This window comes from Dendrobium catenatum, unplaced genomic scaffold (genome assembly GCF_001605985.2).
Source record: "Dendrobium catenatum unplaced genomic scaffold, ASM160598v2 fragScaff_scaffold_21, whole genome shotgun sequence".
Classification (NCBI taxonomy): Eukaryota; Viridiplantae; Streptophyta; class Magnoliopsida; order Asparagales; family Orchidaceae; genus Dendrobium; species Dendrobium catenatum.
Window position 1 is genome coordinate 28,899 of NW_021318483.1, and position 10,823 is coordinate 39,721.

The window sequence follows — 10,823 nt, forward strand, 5'->3', positions numbered from 1 at the left end:
CTTATGGGTTTCAAGGGAGTGTGGAGGGGGTTTCACGCAATTGCTCTGGCAAGCTTTCACGTTAATACCATCGTATTCAAGGTTTGTCTTGAGAGAAGTTTTGGGAAGAAGATCTTTTTAGTGTCAAAGGACCTGACTACTCCGCCGCACCGGGGAAGGTGAAAGTGATCCAAGGTTCTTTGCCTGTGAAGGGATCGTCTCCTAGAGGGAGAAAAGGGATTACAGTCCTCTTCCACACCGAGTTGGTGGAAGAGATTTTGTAATGGCTTATTCGCCTAGTTGTAGGAGCTAAAGGAGAGTCACTAAAAGTTTAGTGTAATACCTGGAGTGGCTGACTCCGGGGAGTGGACGTAGGTCAGGTTGACCGAACCACTATAAAATTTGGTGTGTTTGTTCTTATTACTTTTTCACACTTTATTTTTTGCATTTATTTTTGTGATAATTGTGTGGTTAAAAATCATTGATTTTTTGTTTTTGTGAATTACTTTGCTGCCACATCGAGAGATAAAATTATCAGTTTTTTAGATGTTGAAAAAGCTTTAAAAAGGGATTTTTTTTTTTTAAAGAAGTTTTTAATTTACCAATTCACCCCCTCTTGGTTAACCGCGGGCTAGTTTTACAAGGTCTAACAACCTTTACGAACTTTCAAGTGGTATCAAAGCACTTTCACATCTTTCATCAAAGTCGAACATAAGTATCTTTATCTCATAATTCTATGGGTGAGTGTCCTTACTTTTGAGTGATTTCCGCACTCGTCTTAATGAATTTATTTTAGCATGGTCTCCTTCTCATCTTCTTTTACACATCTCAATCTCTTCATTGATGTCTAACATCTTAGCAGTTGTCCATGTGAAGACATCAAGGTCGTCCTTGAGGGCTTGAATGAGCTCATTTGTATGCTCTTCGCTGAACGAGGTGCTTATTTAAAAGGCCTTGCTTGACTTGCCCTCCACTATAGGTACTTCTTTTATTATCTCCGTGGTCTCCAATCTTGGACCTTACTCCACATTATGTTACAACACCTCTTTTGGGAAAATCATCACCTTTCATACTGGGTTTAAAATAACATGTGTTATTGGGTGAGGTCGCCCCTCACAGTTGTCTATCTTCCCTTGGCTGGGAATTTGATTGCGACATGGTAAGTTGATACATGGCCCTAAAGGTGTTCAACAAAGGTCTATCAAAGATGGCGTTTCCGCTATGATGAAGTCGGTTGTGGCTGTATATTGGCGGTTTCCCTTGTCCTAGGTAACTTGTAGGGCTAGTACACTTTATGTCTCATTGCGCTCTACTGAGAAGCCATAGAGGGAATTGTAGTGTGTGTGTTAGGAAGCAAGGAGATTTATTTTCTCAAGTACAAACTTGAAAATTATATTGATAGATCTCTTTGTGTTTTTCAAAATATTGCCTAGTTGATACTTGGCGATCAAGAATGTGACAACAACATCATCATTATGCAGGTTTCCTCTTACAACCTTGTCATATTCACAGAAAAAATATTAGGGTGATATCTACTGCTAGAGCTCGTGAGGTAGATGCCAAGTTCACCTCAACAATTATATTGGGTGTTAGGGTGCTTGAAGAACCCCTTGTTTTGGATGGCCTCAACTACTTGGACATGGACACTCTTAATTGAGTGCAAGTGGAATAAGTTGAGGGTGTACTGAGTGGCTATTGGCGAGTCCAGTATTGCCGAGTGAGCACAAGTGAGTTTGTAAGCGAACATTAAGGACATTTTTGGGTTATGGTTACTTGTTTTCGAGCTATGGATTGCCCAGAAAGGGGGGTGATTGAGATATTGTAGGAAAGGTGAGCTTTGTAGTTGGGAAGTTGTGGAGTAAGTTGAGAATCCCTTAGGTAGAAGCTTTCTTGTAGATGAGGCAGCTAGTGCTAATAGGGATGTCAATGCCTTGGTCCATGAGGACCCTGTGTTCTCTTAATGTGGAACAACTCCCTTTGTATTCCCGGGTGAGTAACGTTTGATGATCATTTGGGTGAGTTCGCTAGTGGGGGCCATTGGGCGTGTGTTCCTTTGTCATGACCCGTAGTTGCCTGTTACGTATCTGAGAAGACATATACGAGTACACAATATCATTGTGATATTTACATGATACTAATAAATTTGCTTGGACCCTTTGTGTAAGTATTTAATATATTCAAGTAAAATGGATATTACCTTTTTGCATTAGGATATTTTATTTTTTGTTGTTGAGTTTTTTTATAAATAATTCAATTTTTTTAAAATATTTTGAGCCATTTTTAAAAGAATGTATCCCGTACTTTATACTATTGTTCCTCAGGATTTTGTGCTATGATGTGTTATTCACTATTGACAAGTATGCTAGGGAGTAATTTACTTAGTGGCGCAATTTAAATTTCAAACTAATTGAATGTATTATAAGTGTGCCACTTTAGGCCTTTATTTTACAGACATTCTTAGCATTCTTCAATTTGCCCATTGTGCATATTCAAGAGTCTCAGTTGATGGTTATTAATCCATAATATGATCATACAACTCTATCTAAATAAAAAATCTCAACAAGTCGATCATGATAATGATATTCTATAAATTAGATATTTCCATTCATATAATACAACATGCATCAAATTTTAATTAAGTTTTATATACTTCACTTTATATATAATTTAAAAGTTGCTGAGAGTCTAACTTTATATTTGATTGGGATTTTATGTGCATAAAATAAAATAATAATGCTATTTAACTTTAAGAATGTGATAGTCATTGCAGAAGAAAGAAATTAAATATAATTTGAACTCATGATTCCCATATGAATTGCATGATCTCTTAATTGTTTGGTCAATAATTCTTTTCTTATTATAATAGCTGTCGGACACGGTGTCGGACACTGCACGCCTCTTTGAGGAGAAGTGTCGGTGCATCATAGCCATTCACTTTATGCTTCTTAACATTATCTCTAACAAGAGAACATTTTGTGTAAATGTGCTTGCTATGTCTTCAACCTTTATCATATATATATATTTAGTTACGACAAAGTTGTCACAAAATCAGTATTGGTCCCTTAACGACTCGAAAATCAAAAATAATTTCCTCAATCATATTACTTGTGATGTAGCCTCATAATAACTAATGAACCCAGCCTTCATGTTTTAAGAAGTAAATATATTTTGCTTAGGGGTTATTTGATTGCCATAAAAATGAATGCAATGTAAAAGGAATACTTTGGAGTTTGGATGAGTGTAAAATGAATGCATGAGATTATTATTTTTGTTTGTTTTGAAATATAATTAAAGCAATGTAAAATGCAAAAAGGTAGTTTTCAGTGACCGACATTGGCGGCAGAGTGGCTAGTGGCGGTGGTGATGGCTGGCAGAGGTGGTGGCGGCGATGACAACTAGCAATGGATTGCCGGCTATGGTGGTGGCCGGCAGTGCTCAACAGTGGTGGGCAGTGTTCGGAGAGTGGCGTTTAACGGCGACAATTGCAATGAATTTAACTCGTCCAAATTGGAAAAATTCCAAATACACAAAAAACGACCTAGGCGGTGAATTTCAAATACACCAAAATTTTACATTGCATTTGTTTTATTTCAAAATAAACACCAAAATTTTCAAAACTCTTGCGTTTGAAATACTTTACATTCTTTTGCAGTAAACCAAATAGCCCCTTAGTGTTTCTCTAAGATATACCACCTCCAACAAGAAGGAAAATATATCAAAAATAGACTTTCTTGTACCTATACAAACACCAAAATCAGTGAATTAATAGTATTTGAACACTTTCAAATGATCATTGTTTCTATAGGTAAGCACATAGTCTTTATTTTCTTGCAAATACTGCATAACCTTCTTTGTAACTTTCTACTGATCAAGGCAAAAATTACTTCAGTATCCAGTACCCGCAAACTCCATTTTATGGGGTATAACGCTTTCACTGCCCGCTGATGTCACAAGGAACTTAAAATTACCATCGTCAATAGAACAACTTTGCATAATGATTTAAACTAGGCTCTATCCTATGCACAACTCAAAATGAGTCTTAACAACAACCATAAATGAAAGTTTGTTCAAAACATACACTAAGCCTTTAGTTCTTCACTCGTGAAGTTACTAATCATACTCTTTACGATAACTATTAATGTGCGATTTTTTTTTCGTTAAGCCATTTTGGTGTGTTGTACCTGATATCTTATATTGAGCTATTGTATTATTGTCTTGAAAGAACTTAGTAAATGTACCTATATATCATCAATTTTTTTGTGTACCTGTCATGGTACTCCCTACCTTTATCAGATTTAATAATCTTTATTTTCTTATCTTTTTGTTTCTCCACTTATATTTATGATCCTTTGAGGCATATAGTGCTTCAACATTTACAAACAAAAAGTTGAGATAAATACGTTTCGTATGCTTATCAATAAATGAGATAAAACATTTCTACCAATTGAAACAAATAGTAGGAAAATGTCCACAGATGTCAGTTTATATGGTTTTCAAAACCGTAAGAAATCATCTTGGCAATTGCTAGTTTACTTTTCTTTTATGCTTTCTATGATATACCAAAATCAATAAATCAAGATTTTTTAAAACCCATCATTTGCTAATCTCTTTTTTCTACCTGAATAGAGATAACCCACTCGTGTCATTAACTTTAGAATTCTCTTTATTGATGTTTCTTTTAATGACAGATTATTACCATGCATGAGAAAAGTTGCATTCAAATTAAGAATCCAAATCTAATTTGCACAACCCATCCATCATAAAATCAATACCAAAAGCATTGTATAATGTTAACTACCGAGATTTTAAAAGGAAATTCAATAAAATATTTATTATTCTAGAAACAAAATTAAATTGTTATAAAAATTAGGAATATAAATCTCTCGCCTTTCATAGGTCTCACCTTCAAAAACACAAATTCTCCAATTTTAAACTCAATTATTCTGTTGACCTCCACGGTGAAGTCAAAAAGACAGACGAATCAAAATAAAAAAAAATTCGCTAAAATGATTGCCTGTAGCCGCTCATCCCGATTCTCTGCAGGAAATCCCGCTCGAATCGTCGGCTGCCCATCCCTCGTATCCGGCAGAAATCCTGCTCCATATCCATGCTGCTACTATATGCCAGATACACGTATGTTCTACGTATCTGATTGACGACTAGTCTTAATCGAAAGTTCTCTCTCATGATTGAGAGGGGTAATTAACTATAGGGGCTTGCGCCTATAGGAAACTAGAACTCAGATCATAAAGTCCTCACAAAATGAGGACGAAATCTCTGGGTAGTGTCTTATCTACAAACCCATCTGCCTTCCAAAATTTACCTCGGAACCTATTTAGTTAAAACTCTCTCGCCGAATAATAAGAAAAGCGAGCGGAGGCCGAGGCCGAATTTTCGGAGCCCACATATTCCATGCTTGGGGTCATAGTACTTTTGTTGACAGTCATTGCTGCCTTCATTTTGTCTTTGATCAATCTGCTTTTCTCGGTTGCCTGATCGATTAATTGTAGACCCATCAATTGTCTTTTTCCAATTTGAACCAAACTCATAAGAGTTTTACATTTCTTGTCATACAAGGCTTCATAGGGAGTCATTCTAATGCTGGATTGGTGCTTATTATTATAAGCAAATTTAATCAAAGGAATGTGATCTTCCTAATCACCACCACCATCTGAAACTCACAATATTAATAGATCTTATAGTGTTTGAATAACACTTTCTGATTGGCTATCTGTCTGTGGATGAAATGTCATACTAAAATTCAATTTAGTACTCAAACCTTCATGAATAACTTTTCCCAAGCTGAACGTAAATCAGCCACGTTTGTCTTATACTATAACTTTAGAAATCTAATACAATTTGATAATTTCTTTCACAAATAGTTTTGCTAACTTGTCTATTGAATACATTTGACAAATAGACAAGAAATACGTTGATTTTGTTAGTCTATCAATCAACACCCAGATACAATCATGCCCTTGCCTAAACCTTTGAAAACCTGTAACAAAATCAACATTTATATCCTCCAATTTCAGCTTTGGTATAGGCAATGACTGTAACATTCTACTAGGCTTCAGATGTTCAGCTTTTATCATCTAACATATTTATCCACAAAATTAGCCATATCCTTCTTTATTCTAGGCCACCAAAACAGAGACTTCAAGTCTTTATACATTTTAGTATTACCTAGGTGAATCGAATAGTCTAAGTGAGCTTCAGCTAAGATCTCTTGAATCAAATGAGAATCCCCTATAGCCCAAATATGTCCCTTTTAATCATTGCTTGGTCATCAAAGTTGTGATCCTTCTATTTTCATGACCAAATTTGATTTATCAGCTTTTAATATTCCTCACTGATTTTTTGTTCCTTTTGATTTCTTTCTTCCAAAGTAGGATGCACAATCAGCTAATATAGGTTACTAGTAACTTGATCCTTCTGGTTGATCACTTCCAATTGTAAGGCAGTGATCTCTCTAATCAATTAATTCTCCTAAATTAACATCCAATTAACCTGTCCAAATTGACTTTCTTTGGGCAACACCGGATGTCAAGATCATAGCCTTTAATCAACAACTCTAACCATCTCTGTTGCCTCAAATTTAACTCTTTCTTAGTAAAAATATAATTTAAACTCTTGTGATAAGTAAATATTTCACTCCTCACATCATATAAATAATTCTTCTAGATTTTTGAAGTAAACGTGATTGTAGTGACTCTAAGTCATGTGTTAGATAATTTTTTTCATGTGGTTTCAACTGCGTGGAAGCTTATACAATTACTTTCTTGTTCTTCATTAGCACACAACCCAATTTTTTTAAAGAAACATCACCGAAAATCTAAAATTCCTTAGTTCTTGTAGGAATGGTCAATAGAGATGTAGATGTTATACACTTCTTCAACTCTTGAAAGCCCTACTCATACTACATTGTCCACTCAAATTTCACCTCCTTCATAGTCAACCTGGATAAGGGCAAAGCAATATGAGAAGAATTGTCTATAGTAAACTACTAAGCCAAGAAAACTTTTTTTTTTTTTTACATTACATTGGTTGGTCTTGTCCATTCAACAAGTGCTTAAACCTTGTTAGGATCAACCACTATGCCTTCACCACTAATAATATGCCCCAAGAATGCGATTCTCCTCAATCAAAACTCATATTTAGAGAACTTAACAAACAATTTATGCTCTCTCATTATGCCCGTAAATGATCAATATGCTCTTCACCAGTTATATATCAGTAATGCAAATTATCACAAACTGATCCATATCATATTTGAGAATTCTATTCATTATATTTATATATATTGTTGGGTGTCAATCTAAATGGCATAATAAAAAAAATCATTAATTCCATTCTTGGTGCCAAATGCCATCTTTTGAATGTCACGTTTTTCATCTTTATTTGATATCCTGACCTCAGGTCAATCTATGAGAATTCATAAGCTCCTTCTAATTGATCAAATATGTTATCTATATTTGCTAGAGGGTATTTGTTTTTGATAGTCACCTTATTCGGCTTCTGTAATCAATATAACGCTGTTTCAAATCATCCTTCTTTTTGACAAACAACACTAGTGCACTCCAAGGAGATGTTTTGGGCCTAATGAAATCTTTCTCAATAATCTCTTATAACTGACTTTTTAATTCCTGCAGCTCCTTAATGTGGTTTCTGGCTAAACATCAATTGCAAACTCTATCTCCCTTTATGGAGTTAAACTAACTTGCTTTTTTCGAAACACATCCGCAACCTTCTTTACCTCAAGAGTAGCATTAATATCACAATTTACCTCCTTACTAACCTCTATCTTAGTCTTGAAAATCATTCTCCAGTTTTCATACGTTTATTCAACCTGTTAGAATTGAGCACAAATGAACTCACTCCCTTTTTTACATTGAAAGTATAACACTTAGTCTTTTGGCAGATAAAATTTCACTCTACTCTTCTAGCATTCAGTAATATCAAAATATTTCACCAACTAATTCATGCCAAGAATTACTTCAAACTCAGCTAATGGTAAGACAATTAATTCAGATTTAGATTTTCTACCATCTATCACGATATCTAATATCTATTAAACATTAAGCATCAGCAAAAATGCAATCATCAACTAGTAATCTAATACTCCCCAAGAGTAAACATAACAGATTCCAATTGAATTTTTAGATATGAATGAATGTGAAGTACTAAAATTAAAAAAACTCGAACATGAACATCTAAAATAGTAATCATACATATCAGCACTTCTGGCCATTTTTGGGTTTCTTGAGATGTTAAAGCAAAAACTCGAATTGGAATACTTTTGATACTGCCACCTAAGGCTTCTCCCTTTTCCTTCAATGCTGGCCTTGCACCTCTTCACAGAAGTAGCATCATCCCAAATTCCTGCAGCATTTTCATGTATGAGCCTTCCCATGTGCAGTGCAAGCTAGTATTGTGCACGACCCTCTCGATTGTTGTGGTTGCTGCTACTGCGCCTGAATAAATTTCTGTTTCTTAAACTAACCTCTTCGGCCATTAAAGGCCGTCTATTGATTGTCAGTCTCCAATATTTGCTTCAACATTTCCAAATCTCTCTTTAATATTCATGCACTCTCAACTAGCTTAGAAAACTCCTTAATGCGTAAAGGAATAAGACGTTGTTGCAGTTGACCCATCAAGACCTTAAAAAGCGTAAAGCATTTCTCTGCAGGAGTAATAATAAGCTGGGGAGCATCTCGATAAAGATGTATACTTTATCTCATAATGAAGTACAATCTTGGATCCCTAAATCAATTTCCCAAAGCTCTCTTGCATTGCGTGTCTTGCTTACGAAGGAATATTTTAGTTTCTAAACACTTGTTCAAACTTCTCTTGGGTGATCAGCTCCTGAGGTCTATTATCAAATTTCTCCAAATGCTGACCTCTCAACCACCTCTCAGCTTTACATTCCAATATAAAAATAGCTAAAGACATCTGTCTTTTGTTAGAATGTTTCATTTTGTTTAATATGTTTTCAATTGTAATTAGTTAGTCTTGAGCAGCTTTGACATCTACTTCCTTAAATAGAGGTGGCTTTAAATTTTGAAATAGCTTTAAATTTGTATTTATATCCACACTCAATTAATGGGGCACTTATACTACTGCTAGGAATTGTCAATGTGATTGGCACAGATGCTGGTGGTACACCAGTTGATGTAGGCCCTATTAGAGATTGCATCTTATCGCATCATCTGCATTTGCATCACCATTTTAGAAATCATTATTATAGGATTTGACACCACTGGTAAATTCTTTGCCCTGAGTGCTCTACACTTGGGGGGTGCAATATTCTCACAACCTTTCAGTGTTATGCCAGGCTGTGTCGACTGATCGTTTGTTTCCTCAAAATCTCAATAATAAACCATTCCACAACATTACAATATTAATATTTAGCACATAATCATATATCATATAGGCACTCAAATATTCTTAGAAAAACTAATGCCACCTATGATTTATAGGAAATCGAAACATATTCAATCATTTCACCTTAAACATTAGATTAAATTATGCTTCCACACTAATTTTCCCGACCTTTAAATCTTGCTATTATACTACTTTTTTCACGTCCCATGCTGACCTTACTCCTAACAGCCGATGCAAAATGCAATAGAAGGGAGGCTGTAAATCATTAACGGTATACTACATTACATTTTAATATAATTTATGTCATTCAAATGTAGAACAATTATAAAAGATATCATAACTTAAAATATCAATCGTATGCAGAAGCTATCTAAAATTCTATTTTCAAAATTACCTTCTATAGTGCAGCAACAACAACAACATTAAGCCGTTATCCCACTACATGGGGTCAACTACATGAATACTTTTTCTCCATTGTGTCTTGATAAGAGACAAATACAAGAAAATCAAAATATGTAACTATTAACAAACAATTGATCTCAATCCAGACCTTCCTTACATTGATAAAAGTAAACTTAAAATAAAAATTAGATCTGACATTATTCTGGCTCAACATAAAAGATTGTGATTAATCAAATTAAAAGTGAATCACCAAGAATAGCGAAATACATTGAAATGAATGCCAATGGAGGAAATAGTTTAAATGATTTGATCAAAATCACATCAAAATTTTAATTATGACTCTTAAACCACTTATTATAAGTGTGAACCAAAGGGGATCAAAGTTGTCCCTGATACATCGACGATTCATTTATTTTTCATCCTAAAAGTTTAGATTTTTTGTACAGGCTGAATTACTTGATATTTAAACTCTAATGCATTGTCTTTAGTGTCATCAAGATCATATACTTAGGGCCATCTCAACTAGTTGGAGTTGTGAGAGTTGTTTTCTCTTAAACATTGCTCATCATTATAGTTGGTGTTGAAGACTTACAGGAGCCAAAAATACATGAGCCACTAATTTCTATTTGAACCATTGGCTCGATGGCCAAATTGGCCATTCAAACTTTATTTTAGATGTAATAAGCAAGGTTCTGAAAATCGGATCGGACAACGAACCGGAAGAAGGAGAGGTTCACGGTTCGACCGGTCAAAATGTGGTCGAACCGGATGACGTAATAAATAATACTATTATTATAAAAAATTAATAAAATTAACAAAATAAAGAAATATAATAACCATATAATTTAATATAAATTATTGCTAATTTATATTACATATTTAAATTTAATTTTTAAATATAAATTATTTAAAAACTCACAAGTTTAAAATTATAAATATAATTAAATATTTTAATATAAAAATATTTCATTTGGTAACGTAAAAAATTTTTAGAGGTGAAAAACTAAAACTTTGCAAATTTTTAACATAAGAGTATTTCATTTGGTAAAAGTTAAATA